This window comes from Gobio gobio, assembly GCF_949357685.1.
Source record: "Gobio gobio genome assembly, chromosome: 9".
NCBI classification, from domain to species: domain Eukaryota; kingdom Metazoa; phylum Chordata; class Actinopteri; order Cypriniformes; family Gobionidae; genus Gobio; species Gobio gobio.
The window spans coordinates 14,333,532-14,357,204 of record NC_137115.1 but is presented as its reverse complement, the minus strand read 5'-3'; the positions used below and the strand labels follow the sequence as shown (position 1 = coordinate 14,357,204).

Sequence of the window (23,673 nt, the reverse complement as noted above, 5' to 3'; positions counted from 1 at the left end):
TGAAACGATCTGAAACTGCAGGTTTGCAAAGGATAAATATCAAAATAATGACATTTTAATTGCTAAATAAATGAACTGAGGCACATTTATTTGACATATTTAATCTCTGAGACAAAATGTCTGTGAGGTTCGGTAAGTTTTACTGATGTGGGTACGTGTGTGTGTGAGGAAATCAGTGTAGTGCAGCTTTTATTTCAAACAACATTTCAGAAATGATTTGCACAAAGTGGAAAAAAACAGCCCGAGGCGATCTCTACATCCAGTTAAGGCCAACAAAATGTTGACATTATTTTTAAATGGCACCAAATGATGTAGAAATTTGCGACCTATGAAAGGACTTTTTATATTATTAGAACAAACCTTTAAATCAATATTAAATAACAGAATGCACTTTAAATCTTCAAAAATAAGAAAACAAAGAATTACAAAGAAAAAACTATACTTCAGGTATAAGTTTAGACTGCAGAAATGTCTCATGCAGCTTGGACACATATGGATTTCTCTGCTGGCTTATTAGCCAGCTGGTTAATTTTGGTTAGTACTGGTTTGGTGCTGATATATCTAGTGGATCAGGAAAACTATGCTCTTCAGCAGTAAAACTTAGTGAAGCAGAAGTTAGTAAAATGACATTTACAAAAAAATGACATAAGGAAACAAAATGTTAATGCTACCATTAGCTTTGCAGGTTAATTTGTCAACAAGTAAGGTTTATCAACCAAATTGGCATGGATAAATGCAATTTATGAAAGCATGAGATCCCACCGTCCCTTCAGAGCGCTCTCCAAAGCCACGCCTCCTTCAAAACACATGAACGCGCACTGCCAGGGCAGCAGAGTCTGCAAAGCGTCACAAGACATGCCGGTAAATTACCTCAGGTCTCAAAGCACATAACGAACGTGAACAACTTACAGTGCTCTTACTTGTACCACCTTACTGGAGCAGATTAATTCCGGTGTTGATAGAGTTGACAGAAACTGCTTGAGTCTGAGGACATGAAAGGCTCCGGGTAGAACATCACTGCTTGCCATCTTGTAATTACGGTTATGACATGACGTGAACACAGCATAACCTCGTTGTCTTGGTTCTGGAGGAACTGTAAAATGTGGCTGTTGTTTGTTTGCGGCACTCAGTGGCTGTGTCCGAAATCGCATACTCTCTTGAGTAGGTACTTATTTTGAATAAGTAATTACTTCACAACCGCTAAAAAAGTATGTTCCATGTAGTATTAAGCGTGTAGTGTGTAATCCAGACGTAGATTTGCCATGTTGACATTATCATTTGACCTACCAGTGTCAGTTGCGTTGCTTGACTGCCATTCACAAATTCTCTGCCGTGGCCTCATGGGATGGTAACGTGTCCATCGTATGCACACTTCAGAATCTCACCGGAAGAAGAAGGCTGTCTGCGGTACTTTTTGCCTCACTTTTATGAGTACTGTGAATTCAGACATGCTACTTTTGTCACATACTGTTTTTTGCCAATTATATAGTAGGGAAGTATGCGATAACCACGGAAGCCTTACAGAATGCGCTGTGATGTGTGATGTCTGCGCGAGCAGGGTACGCGGAGGTATGGAAATGCATATGACTGGCAGCTAGGACATCCTATCATTGCATTCAGACCGTATGCAATGATTGAACGAAAACGTTTTGGTCCTGAGACTTCAACAGAAGATATATGTACATGTTTTAATATTAAGACCACTTCTATTATTGATTGCTATCAGGATGTGAAGAGAGTTTCAACCAGTAAAACAAAAAGTGTTTATAAAACAAATTGCCTACCCTACCTTCAATGTTTGTTCTTTGTGAGTGTATGAGTGGAAATAAATAGAATCATTCATTTGTTTCTCTAAACAATGTATGCTTTAATATCACATTATTCATTAACTTTTCCACATTTGTGCATTTTATTTACTCAAAAGTGAATGTTTATTGGTAACTGTGTACATCTACCTAGGTGCCACCAAGTTCATACGACGTCAATAGCATTTTGATTCAAGTTGATTCCAAGTTTCCACATTGAAAATTAGACAAATAGTGTTCATTTGCAGTTTTCCGGGTAGAAATGTGGATATTCCGAAATGATGAGTAATGAGTTTCACTTATAATAGGTGCTATGGACCTGCTTATGTACGTTTGTAATGGGACCAGGTTCTGCTCTTTTGGTGAGCAGTGTGAGAACAACAAGGGACATGCCTGAATAATCACTTTCTTGGCACATAGTACCTCAGTGCAGCTAAATTACCAATTACAGTCAACAACTTCAATCCATTCCCCAAGAGCTCATTGCACCTTACACACTAACAGCCTGGCTTTAAATAATGCATTCATTAGCTGATGTTTGGGAATTTTGTGTGGTGCTATAAAAAGATTAAGATTTACACAGTATATATTTTCAAAAATCCTATTTTTCACCAAAGACTTGTTGACATATCTGTGTCTGTATCTATTTGTGTTTCAAGATGATGTATATAGTTTTAAAATGTAATGTTCCATTTTCCCAGTTTCTCATGCTTGAGTGTCAATTTCTTGCTCAACCAATGGCAGGACTATTTGTTTGTCTGGACAGTGCGGGAGGGGTAAAAAAAGTGCAGCTTTAATAGTAATTTGCTTTTATATTATAACAATCTAAAACTGTTTAAGTAAAAAAAAAAAAAAAAAGTAAACATTTATACATAGATTGAAAAGAGTTCAACTGCTTCTCATTGGGCTGCTGATCACCCTGGCAGGGTTTATTTTGCGATAATGACCAGCTGACTGGGACAAAAGTCAATTACACAGTTAAGCACTCTTTATACAAAATATTTGAGTGCACTCTGCCGTGATTGACCAATCAGAATCAAGTATTCCAGAGAGTAGTGGACTAAGCAGAGTCACAATAGTGAATTGTATGTGTTTGAGGGTTGAGTCCATGTTAGTTGTTGTTTGTTACGTGTGTTGAGTGTGTGTGTAGCGCTGGTTAATGAGGCCGTATGGTGGATAATGGAGTCGGTCTGCTGTTGTTCTGCAGTTGTAAGAGCCCAGTCCGACCCCGTCCCGCCTTACATCTCCTCTCCTTTCATCAACAGGAATGCCTCCGTTTGCTAAACGAGAGTCTGATTAGTTCCTACAGACTGAGAGCGTTTCTTCATCGCTCTGTTCTCCTCCCTCTCTGAGCCGCTCCATTCTGTCTGTCACTGCTTTTGTTCACTTGTGGGAAACAGAGTTCTCTAAGCCTTTATTCAGAACAGAGCTGGAACCCAATCAAACACAGAGAGAGTGAATATAGAGAAAGAGAGAGAATCGCTGGTCTGATGACTGGCATGTGAAACAGTAAAGTGTGGAGTCTCCAGGCACATTAGAGCTAAGAGGAAAAACCAATCACCACTTTAATATCTCTTTTTTTTCTCCTAGATCTAATCTAAGAGCAAATTGAGAGTTTTGCTTAAGTTTCCTGATAACTTTTCCTGAGATTAAGAGCCAAGCAATCCTTCTGGAGATTCAGAAGAGATCAATTTCATCTACCTGAGCTCCAAGGCCAAAACTCTGCTATCCATATTCATTTAATGTGCTATCCACATTAATTTTATAGCCATATTCTGTACTCTTACATAAATCATTTAATAAAAAAGTAATTTTAGGAGGAACTTCTGAGAAAAGTAGATACTTGATTGAAACAAACCTGAGAAAATGTATGATTTGAAGTGTGATATGAAACGGCAACCTATCAGAAAATGTGTTTGTATTATACTATTATATCATTATATTAGGCTACGTAACACATTTTACAATCTTATTAATTTAGCCAATTAGAATCCTTGCCAATTTTAGACCTTTAATTGTAAGGCAAGGCATTGCAAATCAAAAATTATGTTTTATCAAAGAAGTTCGAGAGTTACACGTTCAAATGATCTATCCAATCAGCATGAGAGGAGGCCTATATATGCGTAGCCCACTCACCTGTGCTCCTCGACAGTTTCCAGCATCCCATCCCATCTCCTCACACTCGCCTGGTTATGCTGAGTTCAGACTGCACGATTTTCAAACTCGTCAGATCACTGCTCTTTTCACACTGCATGACTATCTGGGGTAGTATGCAGTTGCTGCTGTGTTCACACTGACCGATGGATCAGCGACAGGAGGTTTCACACTGCAAGAGGAAGAATCGCTGACAACTCAGTCCGGTGCACAAACTACATTTCACAAGCAAACACACGTGAGAAGTGAAAAGGAAACAATGCAAGATCACACGGGGGTCAGACCGGAGTTCTCGCGTGAGCCTGGAATTGTTATTAAAAATGATAGACTGCAGAAAGTTTGCGATCCAAATTGTCTATGTGCTGATTTGCAGCAAAAAGAAGCAAAATAAAAAAAGAGTATGGCAGAGGAAATGGATGGGGAGACACAGGGAGCAAGGATTGTGTTGGGCAAAGAGAGTTGGAGGTAAAATAATTTGGTAATGTTCTGCTGTTGTGGCTGGTCACGCAAATGTCTGTGCTTTGTTTCTGTTTGATATACTTGTAAATATATATATTAAAACGGATATTCTGGTCTAAAATTCCTCCCCGAACGTCCCGCTGCCTGTATCTTGCTCTCTCATTGGCTGTAGGTCAGCTGATGTCATTTTCAGTCAAAACACATTTCACACAGTAGGATTTTGAATCGCCGACAGGTCTAGATATTTAGCATGCCAAATATCTAACGTACGGTGGCCCAGTAGTGCACAACACAACGAAATTTAAAAAGCATACATAAGTTCACAACACAACAAAATAAATCCACAACACAACGGAATGAAACCACAACACAACGAAATCAAGCCACAACACAACGAAAAATCCACAACACAACGAAATAGCCACAACACAACGGAAATGCTCCCAACCACTCGGGGGCACTCGGAGCGCTGTAAAGTTGCCACTGTTCTATAGAGTTGGCAATCTTACAAAGAAATCAATACCACAATTAGTTTCAACAGTATGTAGGCTAACCATTGTTTATCTATATGAAATATTAATTTTAAATCACATCACCTACATGCATTATAGCTGCATATTTATGCTCGAGAATGTTTTGACCCGATACCACGGCACTAAGGGAACGTCTGCCAATTCCACCAATTGGTTGAAATGTATAATTTGTATGAATTAAAATTACTTTTTAACATTTAAAAACAGATATGTTAAAATTCCACAGCTTGATAAAATTGACTTAATAATGCACAACACAACATTAGAATTTGAAAATTAAAAAAAAAAAGTTAATTTAATTCATACAAATTATTTCAACTTGGTGGAATTGGCAGACGCTCCCTTAGCGCCGAGGCAGCGGGTCAAAGCGTTCTCGAGTATACATATGCAGCTATTATGCACGTAAGTGATTTTTAATTGATATTTCATGTCGATATACAACTGCACACTTAAAACTGATCGTAGTGTTTAAATATTTGTAAGATTGGCGAATCTATATAGAACAATGCAAGGAAAACTAACTTTAGCGCACTCCGAGAGTCCCCTAGTGGTTGGGAGCATTTCCGTTGTGTTGTGGCTATTTCGTTGTGTTGTGGACTTTTCGTTGTGTTGTGGATTTTTCGTTGTGTTGTGCCTTGATTTCGTTGTGTTGTGGATTTTTCGTTGAGTTGTGGATTTTTCTTTGTGTTGTGGATTTTTCGTTGTGTTGTGTCTTGATTTCGTTGTGTTGTGGTTTCATTCCGTTGTGTTGTGAATTTATTTCGTTGTGTTGTGAACTTATGTATGCTTTTTAAATTTCGTTGTGTTGTGCACTACTGGGCCACCGTACTAACGGGCGTTGGCGACTTATCGGCGATTCTCTCAGATCGCCTCTTGGATCATTCACAGTGTATGATTGTCACTCATGTGCACGAGCACCGATTTGCCTATTATTTTGGGCATATGTCTGCGATTTCGCAAAACCTGTCGGCGAGTCAAAATCGGGGCTAAAATCGGGCAGTGTGAACTCAGCATTACTATCCTAACCAGAGATAAGGGAGGAGTACTCTGGGTTCGGGCCAAAATACAGAACTCCAAAATACCGAAATCTCCTTGCAAGCCAAATACGCACACTACTTTACTCTGATTATTTATTATCTGATTATTTGTAAGTGTGAACTTGTGAATCACTTTAAAAAAGGACCCCCAAATACAATGATTCCCTTGTGAGGGACTCCATCATAAAGGCCAAAGTATACTTCGGCCGTCCGTGTTCGTGCACCGTCCGCGTGGCATAATTTTCATTATCCGCGTACAACAGCGCATGTGCCAGAAAGTCAGAAGAGTCACAACAATTGTACTGTGCATGTGTCAAACTCGGCCATTTGTGCTCATCCGCGGTTGAGTATACTTGAAATCGCGAGATGTGTCTGGACACGGAAATTGAAGTATTCCCGGGGCGTTACTCCATAATAAAATATGAAGGAAGATTTGTGTAATTCAGAAGTGTGTAATAAGGCTTAACACATATTATGATAAAACCCAAAAAAAATGAAAAAAGTTGGACATACACGTTGTGTGATGGATAAAATGACTGATGTGTAATATGCCTATGACATGAATGCATGATCTCTCAACACTCATACTCTCATTCTTTTGTCCTTTACTTTCAAAATATCATGCCCACAGCTCAGAAATGATGCCAGCGTCCAGTAGAGGGTCACAGCTGTGTCCTTTCATCAGATTACCCTCTAAACAAGAGAAAAGACTCCTCCGATGGGAGCCAACGAACAGCTCAGAGGAGTGTGTGTTCTGTGTTTGGTTAAACTCGATCTTGTCTTTCATAAACCATGCTTTTATCAAGTTCATTTTGAGCCTGTATGTGATTGTAAAAAGTTTGGAGTCCAGCGTCCTGCACACAACAGAGCTCTTAGGGCTGTTTGCGGCTGGTACTCGCTTTAGCTGGCACAGAGGGTGAAACAGCCTGGCACGGCTGCCCTCTTCTTTCTCTCGCAGGCCATACCCGGCAGGACGCCAGCCTGTGCTAGTGAGGCCACTTGTCTTTTAACAGAAAAGAAGGTTCTCTATCTTCTCCATCATCTGGCAGGGTCAGGCCTCATAGAGGGAACAATGACCGCATACATTCAACCACAGAAAGCAAACATAGACCGTGCCGGGCAGCGGACACACTTACAAACCATCCCTCATCCAGTTCTTTGTGTGTGCGAGTCCAGCCCGGTGCGGTTGTTGGGATGCCAAAAGGTTTGGATTTTCCCAGGATTGCTGTGCGGTTCGGTGTGAGAGTTTGTGGGCAGGAAGGAATCTGCCCTTTTTCAGTGGCACTCAAAAGAAAAACTGTGAAATCGGCTCTGAACTGCAGCGGAGGACAAACAGAAGAGCAGAGGAGACAAACCCAACCCGACTTGACCCAACTTGTTGGAGGCTTTTCAGAACTCGTTGCAGTGGAGAATGACATCACTGTCCCAAACAGCCAACACAAAGACGCAAAAAAAAAATGCTCACAACATCAAGCCCTGAATGTACACGCTGAATTTAGACCAGGCCTCCCTAATCCGCTGGTTTCCTCTAGTCCTCATCCTGCTCCAAATAAGTTTCAAAGTTATTTTGCATATCCTCATGAGCAGCCTGAAGAACTCCTCTGAAGAATTAATTCCCTGTTTTGGTTGCCATGCAACAGCATTTACAGTAGGTGCCATTAGCGAGGATAAATATGGATTTTCCATCAATTACTGCCATATTCATGCACAATGGTTTTTACATGGTAACCCAAGGTACTTCAAATAATAACATGTCCATGGTACTTTTTGTTTGTCATTCAACACTGCCTAACTTTAACAGTTAAGAGATGTATCAAACAGGGATGGCATCAGACAGACATGATTGATAATTATATAGCATATATATACACCAAGGTACAGTACTTCAGAGAATACCATGGAAGATGTTTGTCCTTGCAAAATGTACACTTTCAGAAAAAAAAAATTTGCGCAAATTTCTCCCTTTAGGGGTACAACACTTGGGCAGTTCCCTTAAAGAGACCATTTGTCCCATTAACCCTTAAATGGTTTATTGAAGTACATAAGAGATCTTATACCCTTACGAAAATGAACCATGGAACCATTACAAATAAAACCAAAAAAACATGGTTATTATAGTTAAACCATGGTAACCACAAATTAACAATGACTTAGCTACTCTAACCATAGTTTAACCATGGTATTTGGTACATTTGGTACATGGTACATTGTATTAGCCAAAAAAAACATGGTTGCTACACTTTTAATATAATAAAACCATTGTTAATTTTCGTAAGGGAGACACCAACCTCCACGGCTCTACAATTGGCGAAAGTGCAAAGGTCATCTTGGAACACATGCCTTGAAAAACCAACATTACAGCTTTGATGTCATTGAATGTCTGTCAGAGTTGGGCAACTGTCACTGTTTGCAGATACCATAGAAATGAATGAGAAGTGGCGTAAACAGAAGCCTACCTGCCGCCAATGCCAATTGTCAGTGACTTCTCTTATAGTGCCAATTCTCAGTGACTTCTCTTAGCTATTTTTCGCTTTAAAATCTAAAAATAGATAAATCAAAAACAAATGTTTAATGGCAAACATGTTTATTTTTATCTGATAGCATGTTAGTTAATTAAATTATAACCTTTTCAGCATAGTTAAGCCTCCCCAGCAGGCAATAGCCATCATTTCACCATCTTGGTTAACTACAGACCCAATGTAGTTTGGCTATGAGTAACCCACTTCTAGCCAAAATAACTTTGAATTTGGTTATATGTCATTTTTGACAAAATAGTGTGCGAGATGTATGATATTTCATCATGTAAGCAAAGTCAACAGTGATTACAAGGTGTTCGGTTTCATTTCTTTAATTAAAAGAGAACAACTGCACACTCTCTTAAGCATAGAATGGCATTTATTTACCAACATTTCGGCTAGTAGCCTAGAGTTTTGAGCTCCTCAACTTGCACCTCAAAAAGGTGTGTGTCTGCTTTGTCTTACTTGGTAGGCTCATTTCTTTGACATGTTCATGTTCTAGATGACTAGTCAATAATTGGGCTACTGTTAGACGTCTATCTATTTTCACTGCCAGTCCAAATTTTGCCTTGTTTTAGCCTAGACGTCAGGGCTGTGTTTGGATGGCTATTAGACATCTTGTAAATGCTAAATTGCTTTTAGGAAATTTTGTATTCTCATCTCTCCTCATCCCTGCTTACTACATGACAGCATGTCATTATGTAATGCACTTGTTTATGCCGGATTATAGAAATAAAATAATTTAGTTAATTTAGAAAACAAATAAAAACTGAATATGTCTGCCCAATACAGCGTAAGCCGAATGAGAGTCGCAGCACAGACCAGCAGCAGGAGTGAGATTTCTTTCATCACGAGAGTGAGAAGCTGAATGACAAGATGATCGCGTAAGATTTGGTTTCAAAGCAAAATGTAAAAGCGCCTATTTAAGGGAGTTTGTCATTGTTGTTGTGTTTTTCATTAAGAATAATAGGTTAAGGTTGTTAGGCAACTGCTTACTGCCCAAAGTCAAAGGTACCCCCCAAGTCTATATGATATTCTGGTGTTGCATCAAACCCATGTTTGCGTCAAATATGGATAAACTCAACTGTTGGGTTTAAAATTTCAAATAAGAAATGTAAACCAACGGTTGGGTTTATCCATACTTGACACAAACATGGGCTGAAACAACCCAGCATTTTTTAGAGTGTAAGTTTACAGGATTTTTTCATCTGTTTTATGGTCAGTCAGGCGAGAATTTAAGTAATAGCATCTCTCCTCTACAAGCAGCAAATTTTCAGGTATCATTCATTTCTGTAGCACAAATGGTGCAAAACCAGTTATGTGTCAAAAGTTTCTAACAATTGAGGTTTGTTCAAATTCATAATCCTCACAACAGTAAAAGTGATACTTGCTAGCAAGCACCACTACAAAATGTGGAAAGGATAGAATATTAAGTTACAGGCTGTCAGAATGAACAATAAGTTTGACATAATGTAGCCGACAGTCAAAGATGACACATTCAGAAATATAAAAGCAGCAAACAGCAGCAGTTCAGTAACATATACCAAAAGGCTTCAGGCAAACAGATTATCTAGCCAACAGTTTCCTTAAAAGAGCCCCAACTCAACACTTCACTGAAGTAAACTAAACTGATGCTTTCTCCATGTGCTGCACCACACATACACACTCTAATGTCATACACACGGAGCGGTAATCAATCCTGCTGCCAGTGTGAGAGCAGACGTCTTTCTCAGATCAGCTCTTCTGCTACGCTGCTAACTCTAAATTATGGCTTTGACTTCACAGCCCAGCACGAAGCCTTCTCTCTAAAACTCACTCTCATGCTGTCTGATGAGATAAACACCACAATAATAACCACGATCAATGCAAACCAGCCTTTGTGCTTTATTTCAAGTCAACATGAAAACAAAATGGAGCCTTTTTACTTTCTTAATACACATTCCTTGAGTTTTTGTTCATGGTTCATCTGTGGACGTTAAGCCAAAAACCTGCTTCTGAAAATACTTTTCTTTTCAACTGACATCAAAATTATTTCTTAATTGTATGTTTTATTTATTACTATTATTTTGTATAACCCCCTACCCTACAACCACCTGGCTCTTTTATTTTATGTAACTTCCATTTTTAGCCTAATATTTTCCTGTTTCACCCATAAAATATTTAAATGGCTGTTTTTTAAATGAATTAGTTAATAAATACATAAATTAAAGTGCCCCTATTCTACTATTTTACATGATCCTAATTTTGTTTACATGCATTAAAGGTCAAAAAACAGTTTTCACACCACATTTTTCAATGATTCTCCAACGACTCACAGATGAATCAATCTCTCTAAATCCCACCTTTCCGCGAGCCTACTCTGCTCTGATTGGCCAGATGGCCCGGTCTGTTGTAATTGGTCTACCGTGTACAGCAAAATTTCAGAAGCTAAACGGTCATTACCATAACTGAACTTAAGCTCTGTCCAGAGTCTTCCGAAAACTCAGCGATTGTACACACTGTTAAGACAGTAACGATGATGTTGATTTTACCATATCAATCCGAGCGCGAGTCCGATGATGAAACATTGGAAGAACTAGTTATTCAACCCGAACTTCCACGGCTAAAGCAGGATGTTTCTCAGTAATACTCTACTCATTTTGAGGTACATTATGAGATGTTGCAACTGCAATTCCTCATCACCATCGGCATTAACAAGTGTATGTCCATCAACAAACCGATGTGTATATTTCTAATTTATTGCAGAGCACATGTGGGAATTGTATCAATAATGGTGCATACGTTAGCCCAGCACTAACATGAATGATATAACATAAACGTTTGTAAAAACTACATTAAGACACAGTTTTAGGTAGTAGTGGCCCACAGCTGCTTGGCAGAAGTATTTCAGTAAGACAGTAATAACATGAGTTAGCCTGTTAGCCAGAAACGTACACAATATAAAACACAAAACTAAGTATTTTGAACCTGGTAGAAAATCTATACATCAATAATTAATCATACTTACAGGTTGTGATTTTGGGTACTGACCCATATTCAGCATTTTGCGAATCCTGAGTTGAACTCCGAAATTTAAGAAGCAGTCTTCAGTAAAATTACATTTGAGGGCGGGACGAGTTGTTCGTGGACGGACAACGTAATAATAATAATAATAATAATAATAATTTGTTACATTTATATAGCGCTTTTCTAGGCACTCAAAGTGCTTTACATATAGAAGGGGAAATCTCAACCACCACCAATGTGCAGCATCCACCTGGATGATGCGACGGCAGCCATATTGCGCCAGAACGCCCACCACACACCAGCTGATTGGTGGAGAGGAGACAGAGTGATGAAGCCAATCTGTATATGGGGATGATTAGGAGGCCATGATGGAGAGGGCCAATGGGCAAATTTGGGATTTTTAATGACCACAGAGAGTCAGGACCTCGGTTTAACGTCTCATCCGAAGGACGTACAACATTATGCAAATGTATTTTATAGTGACGTAGAACCAAATTCGGAATACAAACGACTAGGGGTGTGCCACGAGATCTCGCGAGACTAAACTGTGACGAGATCTCTCGTGTCATATTAGGTGTGTTCGACATTGGCTGCGGTGAGATGCAACTGATCGGCGAGAGAAGCCGCGTGCAGGCGGGGAGGATCTGCAAACAGAGACGTGAAGTCGGACACTTTCTGCTTCCCGCAGTAACGCTCGCGCTGTGTTTGCATACTTTATCACAGCTGAAATTAAATAAATGCAATATTTGGCAATACACGGATGTTTCAGAGACATTATTGTCATGTAATACTTTACTCAGCGTATGTTTGTACAAGAATAAAGTTCAACATATAAGCCTACACTATCAATGAAGTGGGGTCTACGTTTTTTATCAGTTTTATTTTGATAAACATGACAATATAACATCGCGACTACATGAAAGGAGGTTTTACTGTTATAAAAAACTAATTTGTGGGCATTAGTGGAACTGAAGGTTTTAGAATAAACACGAAACACACGTGAGCGCCGTCATGCGGTGAATCTGGCCAATCGCGGATCAGCTGTGTCGTGTCAGAGTCCGTGCAGCCTCATGCAGCCTCTCTTGTGAAACTGCACCGACTGTATTAGCCGGCTGCTCTCGAATTGCTCTCAAGGGCACTTTGATGTCACTGTCACGTGGCGTCGGCACTGTCTCAAGTAGGACAAATTTTCTAACCAGCATGCCCTGCTTCAAGTCAGCCGCCGATCGATCTGCGCATCGCTGTATGAAGTCGAACAAGCCTAACGTCTTGACCTGGTCATGACAGAGTGTGAGGGTGAAGTTAGGATAGAATATGCCAATGCTACGATTAGGCTACATTACGCCCCCACTGTAATTTTGCTTTTTATAGAAATAAAAACAATTTACTTCAAGTGGATAACAGTCGCTTCAATTCCATCAGCTCATCCAACACGAGTTTACCTAGTGCGCAGCACTGCCACTGATCACATGACGAGAAGACATTGAACGTGTTGTTGAGTATATTGAGTACTTTGATTATGGTTATTGTTTGCACTTAATATCTGATCAATTTGTGGGAAGGAGAGGAGTTCAGTTAGGAGGTCAAAAGAAGCTCATGTGCAGTTCCAAGGTCTGAAGAGACAATCATACAGGAAAGAAGTCAGTCAGTTGAGTTTTTGGCAAAACCTTTACAGTGCTTGTTGTCTTTTACTGCATATGATAATTCATACTCAGAAAGTAGAACTGAAATGACATTCATTACAAGATGATGTGTTAAAACATTTCAAATGCACCTGCAAAATATTTTCTAGTCATGTGTTTCATCATACTTAAAAATCTCATCTCGTTCTCGTGAACCCAATCTCGTGTCTAGTCTCGTCTCATGAGATAAGTGTCTCGTCACACCCCTACAAATGACTCGTATGGATGGTTCAGGTTTCAGAGTCGATTCTTTCTTTTGGGAGATCGTAACATTATTTATCTTGCGCTCTTTTGACTTTATAACTTTGCAGAATGTTTACATTCACAAACAGCTATATTACACACTGCATGAAAGGGAATATCCGAAAAACAATAAGAGAGATACTTTAAAATTTGAGATTGTGACCACCAATTTTTAAACAATAAGGCAGAAAAAGATATAGAAATATTTGAGATTACGGAGGCACTATGGTTGCAAAAATGTTCTTGTTTTGACTTTTAAAGGCTTTTATTTTGAACGTTTTTATTTTGTGATGTGTGCAAACCTGTATCTGATCATTATGGGTTTTTTTTTCTGTTCTTTTGACAGAAAGAGCGAGAGTGACAGAGAGAGTTATGAGACTAAACTGTTCATATTTAGGAACACATACACTGTGGTCAAAACTTATTTTTAGTGTGAATGTGGGCAGCGTTCAAGGTTCAGAGAATGTTAGCTACATTTCTGAATGCCAGCGTGTGTGTTTGTGTGGTACAGTTTAAACTCATCAATCCACTCTTTCCCTTCCACTGAAATGTCTTTGAACTGATCAGAGGAACGGAACACTTAAAGTTAGTTCACCTCGTGTTTTTTCTCTCTGCGGGTCTTATCTGCTGGGCTGTTCTTGAGCTAAAGGCATTAAGAAGCTTTACGCTCCACACAGTCTGACCGCAAAAGGTCAGTTTTGCAAATTGGGTTCATTAATCTTTAATAGTACAGCAACTCTACAGAACCTCTTCATCCATGCCTGCAGATTAAATGAATCACATGCTCGAAAAGATTAGTCTGTTGGAAATTTTCTTGGATAGGATGAAGACTGTCCTGAGAGTCTGGAACCTTTGAGCTTACTTGAAGAAAAAAAAAAAAAACCCTGACTGACACACTTTTCTGTTATCTGTTAGAGCTACAGGCTGAGGTAGAGGATGCTGCCATTTCTCTGCTGTGAAATCACAATTATTACCACAGTATCTACTGTAGTTATAGCCCTGTTTTTCTTCAGATGGACTGTTTGACAGCTCTTGTCTCTTTTCTGGACAGGACTGTGAAAAACTGACACTCAACAGCCATGTCCTCCTTCAAGCCTCACTGAATGAGATGAAATCGCATCTGTTGCTGTTCCTAAAGGTAAGACAGCAGTAAATTCTCCCAAACGTGGAAAGAAGACACAATAATGAAACATTCTCCAGAACAAATACACCCAGAAGAAAATGGTATCGCTCAGAAGTTGGTCTGTCATAGCCCATGAGACTAAATAGAGTTCTCATTTATGTCACTGAGGTATTAAATGAGACTTTGTCTCAGATATTTACCCTACAATTCCAAAGCACAAGTAAAAACAGACGCAAATAAGACAAATTGTTGGCATGAAGTTGCACTGTCACCAGGACAAGCGACAAAAACAATTTGATGGTCTCTTGCTTTCACTCGCCTATAATTTTCTTTTTCTGCTTTCATATGTAGAACAGCAAAGTCGGATTCAGTTTTTTTATTTGAGATCAAAAGAAAAGTTTTATTGATTTGTTTCCCTGTGAAGATGTCTATGCTGCATGTTTTTGTAGCAAAACATTTAGGAACATACTACTGTTCATTTATATCTGATTTAGTGATTATTCTCTAAATGTATTAGTTATATTTAGTGTAAATATACATTTTCATATGTTTAATCACTGTTACCTTGTTTCCCCCCCTCATTACTGCTCTGGTTTCAGAAATAATATCATCGCATTTCATTTCATTTTTTTTTTTTTTTCATTTTCTGTGTAGTTAGTTACTGAAATTTCAAGCACTCAAAAGGCTAGTTGAACGATTTTACATTATAGGATTTTAACTTGAAGAAGCTAGTGATTCAAAGTTGCGTCACCAGTACCAGTATGAGCTAAATCATACTTAGGCTCACACCATTATCTCCTCTGGTTCAGAGCCTCATGGATTCATCTTGCAATTTTCTGTATTTTTAATGAGGAGCAGTTCTACACCAGATGGGTCACCTGTTCTTTCGACCATAATGATAGACTTATTAAAGATGTATGATTCATCAAAATCTCATCAATCCCCCTTTGTCTGTCTGTCTATCTCCCTTAAAAGTTGTCCAGGGAATGGTCAATCAAGCATATAGTCCAATAATTACTACTGTATACATATACAAAGTAAAACTACAGGTGAACCTATCAAGTCCCATATTGAAACAGTAATAAATATATAGTGTGTTGGCCTATATATATATATATATATATATCCATTCTGGCAAACTGACTCACAATGAGCACATTTTCAAAAATGAGTTATTGTTATTTGTGTCTGTGTGGGATTCTGCAGAGAAATAATCTAAAGTCTTTAAATCTATATTGTACAGTTTGGCATACAAAAAAAAATTATAAAACAAACATATATCTATTGGTCTTCATTTTGGTTCTATTGCTTTGTTCCTCGCCTTGCACCCGAAGGTCTTTTTTACATTTCTATGGAGACAAGCAATGCAAACATCAGTGGTGCAAAGTATTTGAGTAAATGTAATTAGTTACAGTACTTAAGTATCTTTTTGGCTACTTTGTAATTGTACTGAGTATCAAAGATATTGATGCCTTTACTCATTTTTACTCTCTACTTGACCATATTTTTGAGCAAGTAAATGTACTTTTTACTCTAATACATTTGTGATGAGCAATGCAGTTACACATTACATATTGCATGCCACCTAACTTTGTCTGCAGCAGTTTGTTTCTGCTATAGCTAAAGAAGCGAAATCGCCATCTAAGGGCATTGAAGGTAGCCTACTTTTTCTTGTGTGTTTTGCCTTTACTCACCCAAACTTGTCAACAAGGCTACTTTACGTGAATGCGAGTGCATTAGCATTTAGTTGATGAATCACAGGTGTTTAATTTATGAGATGAGGTCATGACTGCAGCTGGTGATGAGGCCAAAACCAGCACATCCAGTGCAAGTAGACTTTGACTATTAATTTTACTTAACACTATTTTATTTATCCGCTATATTGAAGAGACCTTTTAGAAGGATACTGGTTTATTTATTGTGCACTTGAGCTTAACTGAGACTTGTGAGTTTGTAGATGTTTAAGAGGCTGTTGTGTTGTGTTATTGATTTTTCGAGGTGTTAAGTTTTATATAGATTTTAGAGATAAACATGATTTCTTATCTTTCAAATCAACTGTTTCTTATTTTCACTGGCGTGTCTCTTAGGTGTTGAGCACTAGTGCATCTTTGAGCCAACAGTTAGAATGAGTAAAATACTTATACTGTTAAAATTAGATACTTTAAGTCATATTGGAATTGGTGACTTGTAACTTGTAATAGAGTCCTTTTCACTGCAAGGTATCTGTACTTTTACTCAAGTATGATTTTTAGGTAGCCTGGATGCCAGCCGAACTTAGCCCCGCCCACAACATTTGAGGTCGGGATGTTCGGTCTAGACTTGATCCGTTGTGGAGCAACTATGCTCGAACAAGAGCTGTTCGGACCAATCAAATTGTCAGGGCGGGCTTTACACGATGATGGACAGATGCTCAACAGTAACATAATTATGCACGTCACCAAAAAGCGCTTTGGTTGAATTCGTACTAATCCTAAACGGAGAGCTTGTTCGTATATGCATTCACCTTTACTATTTCTCTCAAAAAATGAAGATCGTGTTGGTAAGTACTCAGTGTATCCTTAAATTCATTTTTACAACACTGGCAAAGATCATTTACACTCATCTTCTTATTCTACTTCTTCCAGCGTGCGTGCAGTTGAGTTCTGTTGACAACTATGCGTCGCTCCATTGCTCTGAGGTCAGAGGCATTTTCTTTCCTGGTTCGGTTGAAAAACGCCCCCATAATCACAGCCCAGTGGAGCAGTATCAGACTCATATTCTGACGAGAATTGAGTATGACGACGTCAGGCTAGTTTTTAGGTACTCTTTACACCTCATGGCAAACATTGAATATTGGGAACTGTTCCAGAGTACATATGAACCATATTCTAGCAGACTTACTAACAGACATATTCTGTTGTGGTTCTTTGGCCCATACCTGAGTAACAAACAAACCAAACTAATGTCAAAAAAACAAAAGCAGTAGTGTGAAAAGTTCTGTAAGTATAGGCACCTTTGACATGTTGGTCTTCATTGAAATTAGTTGTTTTAGGAATCTAAGTCTACATGACACCGTTTTCAACTAAGAACCGAAAACTTTGATAACACTTTATTTTGATGATGCCTTTTGAACATTCTGTTAACTATAAGTAACTTTGCAACAGTACATGTCAATAACTCTCATTAGCGAATCAATAAACTTTCTGCTTAAAGGATTAGTTCACTTTAAAAAAAACTTTTGCTGATAATTTACTCACCCCCAAGTCATCCAAGATGTCCATGTCTTTCTTTCTAAAGTCGAAAAGAAATTAAGTTTTTTGATGAAAACATTCCAGGATTGTTCTCCATTTAATGGACTTCAATGGGCTCCAAACGGTTTCAGTACAGTTTCAAAGGGCTTTAAGCGATACCAAACAATGAATAAAAGGTGTTATCTAGCGAAACAATCTGTTTCTGCGAGAAACTGAGCAGTATTTATGCTATTATTTTACCTCTTATCAGACGAAGGTGATCATCTCTGAGCTCCGCCATAACTTCCGCTATCTATGACCAGGCTCGTATTTTGACCTCACTTAGCGGAAGTTATGGCAACTTAATTTATTTTCGACTGCAGAAAGAAAGACATGGACATATTGGATGACATGGGGGTGAGTAAATTATCAGCAAAAGTTTATCTAAAAGTGAACTAATCCTTTAATATCTGCAAACTCTTTAATGTGATGGTCCCCCGACAGACATTCTACGGACTATAAGTAACTGTGCAAGTATACGTCAACTTAGCCTAACCCTAACCCTACCAGTCTACTAATACTCTACTAACACTCTAATGAGAGTTAGTAGACATTTAGGTGCAATGTAACTCATAGTAAACAGAATGTGTTAAAGGGACCATCTAAATAAAGTGAAACCAAAACTTTTTCATTAATATACATTCATTTTCTTGGGGCCAAAAAAAGCAAACTTTTGAAAACAGTTTTCAAAGTGTACGTTTTTGAGGACGATACCATTATTGTCTCTGTGTAAAATACAAAAATGAGAATTTGTGAAAACAGTGACGTCATGCGCATGTGTATTACGTGTTCAGTCTATAGGTGTGCTTCCTTAAAAAGTGACCTCGCCAACTACTGGCGTGGCACTCATAATACAGCATTTTCGCTGATGCATGTCAACAGGGATCGTTTTGACAACGTTGTGGTCTGTCTGCAAAAAACATGTACATTTTTAGTACATCATTGTCATGTAAACGTACCCTCAAATAGTCGTACAGCAGTGAGAGCGGTCAAAAGTCAACTGTTACCCCTTTTCCACCAAAGCAGAGCCAGAGCTAGATCGGAGCCAGAGCCTAGTTTCAAATCGGTTCTTTGTGTTTCCACACACAAAGCCCCAGCTCCGAGCCAGGAAAAGTGGTTCTTAAGTAGCACCAAAACATTGCTGGGCTAGAACAGGGCTAGAAGTAAGAACCGATTACGTCAGGCGCTGGGGGCGGGGTCAACAAGACGAACACAAACTTTAGATCCACCATTTTTGAAATAGCAGCTAATGGAGCTAACAGCTGCTGTTCGTTTGTAATCTCCGTCTATACAAATTACGGTGAACTACATGAATGCGTTGGATTCGCTGTGTTTGCGTTGTGTTTTGATGCCGATGTAGGATCATAAAGCCATGTGAATGAATAGTAGGCCTAACGCAACGTTTGCATTGTTGATGGAAGGCTTGTTCGCAGCGGTGCTGTGCAGAGACCGATCGCCGTATGATAACGAGTCCAGCGAGGGCACATGACTCCTTATGCTTTTGATTCACTCATGCGTTTTTTTTTATATCATACGTGGATCGGTCTGCGCAGTGACGATGCATCTCGAACAAGCCTGGTGTGTTTGTGTTTCCCGCTGCCCAGGGTTGCCAGGTTTTCACAACAAACCCGCCCAATTGCTACTCAAAAGAAGCCCAATCGCGTTCCAGGGGGGGATTCCCCAGTAAAAATCACATTTGGGGGTAAAATATGTGTTTTTTGGCACTAAAATTCGCATTCCCGGGGCTAAATATCACATAATTGGGGTCGCTTCATCCCGCGGACATGAAAAAACAGCCCGCGGCAAAACCACATACTTGGCAACATTGCCGCTGCCTCGCTAGCGTTGCTGAGAGAGATGAGACGTATACAGTGACGTAAGACATGGTTCTGTTGTGGCTCTCAGCCCGTGGAAAAGCAAACCGGTTCTTAGAAGGCTCCTCAGTCGAACCAACTATGAACTGGGACTAGCTCTGGCTCTGAATTAGCTCTAGCACTGCCTTGGTGGAAAAGGGGTATGTGTGCAAACCCTGATCAGAACTGTCAAATGCAGATCAGCGGCTAGCGGTCAGACAGCTGCAGCTTCGCATTTAATAACACATCTGCTCCAGAACGCACGTCGCAATCACAGACACATTTGAGACACTTCACAGGGTGTTGATACTCATCAAGAATGAGCAATTATGGAAAACATTTATTGGCTATCGGCAAACCTCTTGTGCAGCCTCTGTAATCTGCTGAGTTTGAAAGTGAGAGTGCTGGACTGACGCTTGGATGGGTTTTATATTCAGTCGGCCCTGCTGAATACAGCTGTCCACTTCCCACCCACTAGAACAAATTTTAGATTTGATATTCCATTTCTAGCTGCATTAATGATGCCATCATTGCAGCCAGTAACAGTGGAGCATTAACCCAAATGTGGCAAATTATCGTTTTTCTGAGCAGAACCAAATAGAGTTAGCACAAACCTGCCTGCCATAAACCTACTCGGCAGTGAAACCGGACAGCACTTGAAGGTCCTGAAGTTCACTGAAGCAGTGCAGATGGTGACCAGAAAAGCTAATTTAAACCTTTACTGCCTCTGCAGCCACAAAGGACTGGGCTGTATGCCCTCTTTTGGCTCAAAGTCTCTGATGATGAAATTTTGTGGGCTGTGAATTTATCTGATATGCTGCCTTCAAGTCCCCAGAAGTTAAAAAGTTAAAGTTATTTTGGTGCAATAATAATAATAACAACAACAATAATAAAGAATGTAGATATTAATTTATTCAACATATCTATTCCGAGCTTTTAATTTATTAAAACAACTTTAAAAATGCAATCCATACATAAAATGGCTTGAATATACCTTTATATAAATATATTAAAATATTTTGTATATTTTATCAGTCAAAAGAAATTAAAACCTTGAGCATACTCTTGTATTTTTATTTATTTATTTATGTTTAATATTATAACAAAGCTTCACTGCTTATTAATATGTCAAATTTATTGACCGCAAAATCGTGTTTTATTTTTTACATCTTTTAAATGCACAAGCTCTCTCTCTCTCTCTCTCTCTCTCTCTCTCTCTCTTATAAGCTTCCACCATCATACGTTAGTTGACACGTAACCAACTCTGAAAGCTAGGGCTTAGTGTTTTTTTCTCTCTCTTTGAAACTGGAAATTATAACTCTGTATGTGCGCTCATCTCGCAAATATGATCATTCCAATATGACTTGAAGGCAGCAATACTTCCATCAGTTCTGCGAGGTCTAATCAAAAATGGCAGTCCAGAGCAGATTACAGGGTTCAAAACGGAACAGTGGTTATGAACTGCAATGATACTTGGTTTCTAAGCGGTTGGCTTTAGCTTGACATTTGGATGGGTCTTAACGGGTGGGTGGCTTTCCCTCTTGGCACATTCTCCATTTGGTTGAGTACCATGTAAAATTCTTAGAGCATGAGTAGGAAGCCATGCGCCGTGAGGGCCACCAGGGTCAAAAGTGCTATTTGGTGTGGTGAACCTCAAAGAAGAACTCTCATATGGCTGATCAATTCAAGGAACTGTGGGTTAAAAGAGTAGATGAAGAATCTGACAATGTTTATGTTTTTTGTCCTTTTTGGAGCATGATAGTCTTTTTTTATGAATAAACTATGACAGAATACATAAACTACTTCCTAACTGCCTTCATTTTATGGTGTTAATAAACAATAGTGTGGCAAATATTTGATTTGCGGAAACGGTGGAGGAGATAAAGCTTTGTTTTACAGAGATTTCGTATCCAGAGACACTCAGAGATTAGAATCAGCTCCACCTCAGACCCAGATTTACAGTTCTGCTCTTTGGGAAGCGTTCAAACCAGACAGCCATATTAAACTTGAAGACAAAAGGACAATAACCTTACACATCCAATTTATGTTTAAACAAAAAACAGTAAACCAGGAAGAGATGTTATCATTTACCTACTCTGTACTCAATTAAACTCCATAAACTGAGTCCAAGGTTGTCTAGGAGACATTTGTAAACTTTTATGACCCTATATTCCGCCCCACTGTCTAAGGCCTTTAGTGAACTCACGTAATGCCACTTACCCATTAAAATTTATTTAGTTTAGCGTGACTGCAACCCCGCAGAGAGCCCTGTGGGTGTGTGAACAATGAGTGTGTTGGGGTGATCAGGGTCAGGGGAAATTCATTCCCTCATTGCTGTTCCGAGCACCAAACAACCCTAAGAAGGATGTTTAGGGTTAGTCACTGGCGTCATTTCAGCAGCAGGAGATCTATTAGAACCCTCAGAGGAGGGTAATTATATATATATATATATACACATGTACATGCACATGCACATGAACTTTAATGACATCCTATTCTTAATCCGTAGGGTTTAATATGGAGTTGGCCCACCCTTTGCATCTATAACAGCTTCTTTCCACAAGGTTTAGGAGTGTGTTTATGGGAATTTTTGAACATTCTTCTAGAAGCGCATTTGTCAGGCACTGATGTTGGTCGAGAAGGCCTGGCTCACAGTCTCCCCTCTAATTCATCCCAAAGGTGTTCTATCGGGTTGAGGTCAGGACTCTGTGCAGGCCAGTCAAGTTCCTCCACACCAAACTCACTTATCCATGTCTTTATGGACCTTTCTTTGTGCACTGGTGCGCAGTCATGTTGGAACAGGAATGGGCCATCCCCAAACTGTTCCCACAAAGTTGGGAGCATGAAATTGTATTGGTATGCTGAAGCATTAAGAGTTCCTTTCACTGGAACTAAGGGGCCAAGCCCAACCCCTGAAAAACAACCCCTACACCATAATCCCCCCTCCACCAAACTTTACACTTGGCACAATGCAGTCAGGCAAGTACCGTTCTCCTGGCAACTGCCAATACCAAACTCATCCATCGGATTACCAGACAGAGAAGCGTGATTCGTCACTCCAGAGAACACGTCTCCACTGCTCTAGAGTCCGATGGCGGTGTTCTTTACACCACTGCATCCAACACTTTGCATTGCACTTGGTGAAGTAAGGCTTGGATGCAGCTGCTCGGCCATGGAAACCCATTCCATGAAGCTCTCTACGCACTGCTCTTGAGGTAATCTGTAGGCTACACAAAGTTTGGAGGTCTGTAGCTATTGACTCTGCAGAAAGTTGGCGACTTCTGACCCCGCTTTGTGAATTTACGTAGCCTAACATATATGCTACTTGTGCTCTTTCTACTATATCTTTACACTGTTGGAAAATCATGTGTTTTTGTGGAAGAACACCTCACCTACCAACAGCGCTATGTGCGGTGTGAAGTTAATTCGATGATTGTGCTAAAAATGTGAGCGGCAATAGAGTGTAAAATAGAAGACAAAGTGACTCTTTGAATTGATGAGGAGAGCTTGGCTCATGAATATTAATTATATGAGGTGACATTCACCCAGTAATCCTAACTGATTTGCTCAAAGACATTGGGAACAAGGCGTTAGCCATGGATGGATTACTGCGTGTCTGTTTGTCCAGGCCTTCATTTGCACAATCGCTTTGTTTAGAAGTCGTTAATTTATACAATTATTTACAAGTGGAGAAACAAACTTGGACATTTTTACATAAATATGACCTCCAAGCTAACATGCCTGCACAAAGGGATCCAATTTAAATTTCTAGGGTTCTTTAAAACAAAACAAAAATAAAAGAATGCAGAACTTTATTTTCTTATATCGTTTCTTTATAGCAATTTCTACTTGCCCTGCCAACATTTTTATTAGCTCCAACAAAAATATGATGGATAATTTTAAATAATGGATTATGTTATTAATAGTAATAATATATATATATAATATATATTATTGATTATATATAATAGTATAAATAATAATAAAAAGAAA

The 23,673-nt window shown here is 39.2% G+C and overlaps 1 protein-coding gene across 2 annotated transcripts in view; it reads left to right on the top strand.

The window, feature by feature from the left end:
* The window catches only part of LOC307131630 (semaphorin-6D-like), a 159,499-nt gene that overhangs the window by 35,870 nt on the left and 99,956 nt on the right, over nucleotides 1-23,673 (top strand). For both annotated transcript variants that reach the window (XM_079825371.1, XM_079825376.1), the window contains exon 2: nucleotides 14,487-14,573. The gene's annotated coding sequence lies outside the window, so the exon portion shown is untranslated. The remainder of the gene's footprint in view (nucleotides 1-14,486; nucleotides 14,574-23,673) is intronic.